Here is a 6000-nt window from a genome sequence, read left to right as displayed (position 1 = left end):
ACACAGCTTTGCTTCAGCTCAGAGGTTGGGGCTTTGCATTTGGTGACAGGAGAACTTATGCAAGAGTAGCATGAATTCTTGGGAAGTGAAATTGGAGAAATTGGTCAGATTTCCTGTTCTGTTCTGCAGTACTTGAACCCTGAGCCAAGGGTCCATACACCTATCGTGAGAAATAGTAATAGAACTATTTCTGAACTCATTTTAATGTAATTACTACCCAAAAGTGGGCCTTTAAACTTGAATTTTTCCTTTGTGAAAGCAATGTGCTATATGAATCACATCTTTATAATTACAGGTACTTGTTTTTTGTTTGTTTGTTTGTTATTTACTTCTGTTTAATGCTACAAGGTGAGAACAGTTCCATTAATGCTCTTCTACTAACATACTCCTGTGCAGTTAATAAAAATTCAGAGCAAATTAAATTATATTCATCCCTTTATTTTGTTTTTTAAGGGGAATGTGCAATATTATAGACACATTGGATCTTCATTAGTTTGTCATCTGATATCTGAATTTTTGTGATTTAGAAGCAAATAAATGAAGAATGTGACTGTGTAATAAATATGGCATGTAGTCAGGAACATCAAGGCTATGGTTACAATACCATGATCTGTTGACAGAAGTTATTGTTGGAAGAGATTTCCCGACAAAACTTCTGTTGACAGAGTGCAGCCACAGCAAAAAGCCAATAGGAAGAGCAGACTGCTCTCTCAACAAAACAGGCACCTGGAAGCACAGCAGACAGGTCAGTCCATTGTTCTGGAAGCCCCGTCTGTCAAAAGCAGGCCCTCCAGAATGCCCACACAGCTTTTTTGTGGATAGAATCTGCCAACCGCAGCCTTATGCCTCATGGCTCAGAGGCATAATATTGTGGGTGAAAGTGCTAAGTTTTGTCGACAAACTGTTGAACAAACACATTTTGTGTGTGGATGTTCCACCAGTTTTGTTTGCAAAACCAGGGTTTTGTCAGCAAAACTTGCTAGTGTGACCATAGCCTTAGATTTTCCCTTCTTTCAATCAAATGTGAAATAGGTTAGAATTCACAGTAGCTGCTACATCCTAAATTTCCTAACTTACCGAACTAACTTAACAAAGGGTCCTGTGGCAACTTACAGACTAACAGAAAAGTTTTGAGCATGAGCTTTCATGAGCACAGACTCACTTCATCAGATGCTCATGAAAGCTCATGCTCAAAACTTTTCTGTTAGTCTATAAGGTGCCACAGGACCCTTCGTTACTGTTACAGATCCAGACTAACACGGCTACCCCTCTGATACTTAACTTAACAAATTAATTTTGGTTCACAGTTTATGTTGAGGGCTACTACCTGGTGCTAATAATGTGAGGCTTCCTTTTGTTGTTGTTGAAGGAAATAGGTAGTTTTCCTTCTGTGACTTAAAACATCCAGAAATAAATTTCTGTGGATTGATTTCAGTGTGGAATAGCAACGGTAGCTAAAAATACTCATTCTGTCCTCAGAATGATTGGAGACCAACAATTTAAAACAATTTCTTTTTCTTTTTTGTGTGGTGCAGTGGAATAGGTATGCAGCAATCTGTCAAGAAAAGCCAATAGAAACCAGCTAGTTTGTTTCAGTCAATACTGTAAAAAAAAACAAAAAACAGGATATTTTAAAAATCAAATACACTTTTCAGGAGCTAAAAATTAACATATCACCTACATTACCATTCGTAACAGATGGAGTATATTGCTCCAAACATTCTTGGATGTTATGGAAACAGAATGGAAAGTTGATGATATTTACTCATTTCACTTGCTAAAAATATCTGAGTGCCACATTAGTAATTTTGACTGATTATTCTTTGCAGTGAATCTGAGGAGGAGGGTCCCTGGAAGAGTACACTCTTCTTATGGAGCAATCTTCCTATCCTTTTTGGAAAGAAGAGATCATAAGGTCTTCATTTATAAGGTATATAAAAGATAGTGAATGCTTCCAAGGAGGATGAAAGGAAAATCCCTTGCAGCCAGATGCGCCACTGAAAATGGAGAAAGGAGCAGGAATGAGCAGGATCTGGTCAATGCAACATGGAGGTTATGGGAGGAACTAAGTAAATTCACTATCAAATCTCTCTTTGTAGCATGTTCTCTGGTTTTAGCTACATTCTTTGTGGTGAATTGCACTAATTTTCCTGACTGAGGTGGACAAATTATTTGCAATTCTCTTCCCAGAGTAATTATTCAAGCATAGGTGAGAGCAAGAACTTCCGTTTCAACAACCCTTCACCTTCAGCTCCTCCTCAGCACTCCTAAACACCAAACAATGCAAACATAATCTAAATAAATAAACAAACAAGAATGCAGCAACTCAAATATCAGGAAAGTTGCTGAAAAGTAAAAATTTAAGGAAGTCCTGTTCAAGAAAACTCTTCTTGTTGTTCTCTTGTGAAAATATCTTATGGAAAACATGGGTCAGGAACTGTTTACTCAGTAAGCAAAGTCTTCTGTACAGCCTGTGGAGGCTTTCAGTTATTATATTTCAGGGACAGGTATCATAACCTGAAAAAAGTCCTCTAGTATATTCCTGATATATTAAAAAAGGGAGAAAGATTAGCCATGTTTATGCATTCTTTCACTACAACATATATCATCAACTGGAAAAGTGCTGATTTCGTGGATAAATGTGAAAGAAAACAAAAAAAAGAACACTCAAGGGCTGCGTCTACACTGGCACAAATCTTCAAAATAGCTATGCTAATGGCCATTTCAAAGATTACTAATGAGGCACTGAATTGAATATTCAGCGCCTCATTAGCATGAAGATGCTTCTGGCTGTGGCGCTTTGAAAGCACCACTTTCAAACGCTCACAGCTCAGTAAGGCTACACAGGGGACCTTTTCGAAAGGACCCCATACATTTCAAGATCCCCTTATTCCGTGAGGCTGTGGCCACACTTGGCCAAAACTTCAAAATGGCCGTTTCAATGATTACTAATGAGGCGCTCAATTCCTCTCAGCTGAGGAATAAGGGGATTTTGAAATATGCAGGGTCCTTTCGAAAAGGACCTTCGTGTAGCTGTGCCCAGCTGCGCGGGTTTGAAAGCGGCACTTTTGAAGTGCCGTGGCCGGAAGCGTCCTAATGTTTATGAGGCACTGAATATTCAATTCAGCACCTCATTAGTAATCTTTGAAATGGCCATTTGCATGTCCCTTTCAAAGTTTTGGCCAAGTGTGGCCACAATCTCACAGAATAAGGGGATTTCGAAATGTGCGGGGTCCTTTCAAAAAGGACCCCCGTGTAGCTGCACCAAGCCGCAGGTGTTTGAAAGCAGTGCTTTTGAAGCGCTGCAGCCAGAAACATCTTAATGCTAATGAGGCACTGAATATTCAATTCAGTACCTCATTGGTAATCTTCAAAATGGCCATTAGCATGGCTATTTTGAAGGTTTGTGCTGGTGTAGACATAGCCAAGGAGGCAATTTTCACCCAGTGAATCGGGATGAAGTGTATGAAAACAGGAAATAAAAGTGAAATTTTATCGAAATCTATATCTTTCCATTTTCAGTTGTATTGCCCAGTCCTCCAGGTTACCACACCACAGAACATCAACTTTTAGAAATTTTACTGTCCAAAAAAAAAGGTTTTGGCAAACATTTGAGTGACAAAGCAGGCAGTGGCTTTTGTCACATTGTTTGTGTTTTGCTGCTGCTTATTACTTTAAAAAAAGAAAGTCAGCCCTGCCAAATCATTAGCTGTAACTAAATTCTATAGTGAGTCAGGCTTTTGCAGATGCATCAGATCTTCCACTTGACTAGTTATTTTTAATGTGTCCTGTTATCTCCTTTTTGCATATATGGGGTGAAATCGCCACCTGAGCACCATGTGAAAGGGTTGCAGAGGTGTAAATAGGCCCTAAGAGCCCTAGGGCTAACTGAGGGAGGAGGGATACCCTAGTGCAGGCTCTGTAGCAGAGAGCTGTATGGCTGCCATCCAACAGCCTTCTCACTAGTCCTGGCTTAGAGAGTGTGCAAGGGGTGTGGATGGGGGCAGGAGAGTCATGTCAGAGGTGATGCTGCAGAATCTTGCCTTGAGATCCAGAAGGCAGCCCCAGGGAGACAGCTCCAACTTAAACAGACTCCCTGGGACACTTTGGCTACGTCTACATGTGCACACTACATCGAAATAGCTTATTTCGATGTAGCGACATCGAAATAGTCTATTTCAATGAATAACGTCTACACGTCCTCCAGGGCTGGCAACGTCGACATTCAACTTCGACGTTGGGCAGCACCATATCGAAATAGGCGCTGTGAGGGAGCGTCTACACGCCAAAGTAGCACACATCGAAATAAGGGTGCCAGGCACAGCTGCAGACAGGGTCACAGGGCGGACTCAACAGCAAGCCGCTCCCTTAAGGGGCCCCTCCCAGACACAGTTGCAGTAAACAACACAAGATACACAGAGCCGACAACTGGTTGCAGACCCTGTGCATGCAGCATGGATCCCCAGCTGCGGCAGCAGCAGCCAGAAGCCCTGGGCTAAGGGCTGCTGCACACGATGACCATAGAGCCCTGCAGGGGCTGGAGAGAGAACGTCTCTCAACCCCTCAGCTGATGGCCGCCATGGCAGATCCCACTATTTCGATGTTGCGGGATGCGGATAGTCTACATGTGCCCTACTTCGACGTTCAACTTCGAAGTAGGGCGCTATTCCCATCCCCTCATGGGGTTAGCGACTTCGACGTCTCGCCACCTAACGTCGATTTCAACTTCGAAATAGCGCCCAACACGTGTAGCCATGATGGGCGCTATTTCGAAGTTGGCGCCGCTCCTTCGAAGTAGCATGCACGTGTAGACATGGCCTTTATGATTAGGAGGTTGCAAAAGTGTCTTAGAGCCATCTTAGCCCTACGGCTCTCTGGGTTGTGAGCTCCTCGCTGTGCCTCTTAGAATATATTTATACTGCAGCTGGGGGTGTGCCTCTTAGCCCAGGTAGACAGAACAAGGAGTCAAGGGGGTTTGTACTCCAGGAAGCTAGTGCATGTCACTACACAAGCTGCGATCTCCATGCCCGTATTGTCAACTTGATAACTTGGGAAGGGCTAGTGCATGTTTCTCTAGTTGGGATGGTTGGCACTGGCCCAGCTCTAGTACAGATATACCCTTAAAGGGGTAGCACAGACTCTCAACCCTAACACGTTAAAAATAAATAAAATAAAAGCCAAGTAGAATTCCATATTTTCAGGAGTGTAGGGTCCAATTTTTCTGGTGCCTAGAATTGGAGGCTGACTTTCAAAAGTACTCAGGGCATGGCAGCTCCCATTTCAATGCTAATGACCAATATGCTAAATTCATTTGAAAATCAGACTTTTTACTTAGGTGCTTAAATGGGAACTGCACTCTTTTAAATACCTATTTCAGTGTTGGTGGTAGGATCAGATTTTTGAAAGTGCTTAAAGTGTATGTACAGATAGTGGCACATTCCCCTAAGGGAAGTAGGAGAAACTCTATTATTTGTCATTTAAAGCTAAACTATATTGATGATGATGACATATAGCCATTCAGCAGGTCAGACATTTATGAAATACCAGGTTCTTTCTTGTCTAGTTGGAGCTCACATTCAAATGCACATACTCAGATGAAGGGATCCCCTAACTGTACACTTAAGCTACGTCTACATGGAGCTGTGCTGCTGGCAGCATGATGCAAAGAAGGGGTCTCAAAATTGCAAATAGTCACTCATTTCTATATTCACATGGCTAATTTGCATAGTCACATGAGATCGTGCTGCCAGCAGAGGCTGCTGCTGACAGAAAACAAGCCATGTAGATGTGGTTCTGCCAATAAAAGCCACCTTTGTTGGCAACCCCTAATGCCTGGAAAAAATCAGGCATACGGGGCTGCCAAAAAAGTGGGTTTTCACCAGCAGCAGCCTCTGCTGGCAGAGTGATCTTGTATGGCTATACAAATTATTTATATGAATATGCAAATGAGCAGCTATTTGCATTTTTGAGACCCCCTCCTTTGCATCATGCTGCCATCAG

The sequence above is a fragment of the Carettochelys insculpta genome, chromosome 13 (genome assembly GCF_033958435.1).
Source record: "Carettochelys insculpta isolate YL-2023 chromosome 13, ASM3395843v1, whole genome shotgun sequence".
Taxonomy (NCBI): domain Eukaryota; kingdom Metazoa; phylum Chordata; order Testudines; family Carettochelyidae; genus Carettochelys; species Carettochelys insculpta.
The sequence above is the reverse complement of the archived record's forward strand: the minus strand, read 5'-3'. Positions refer to the sequence as shown.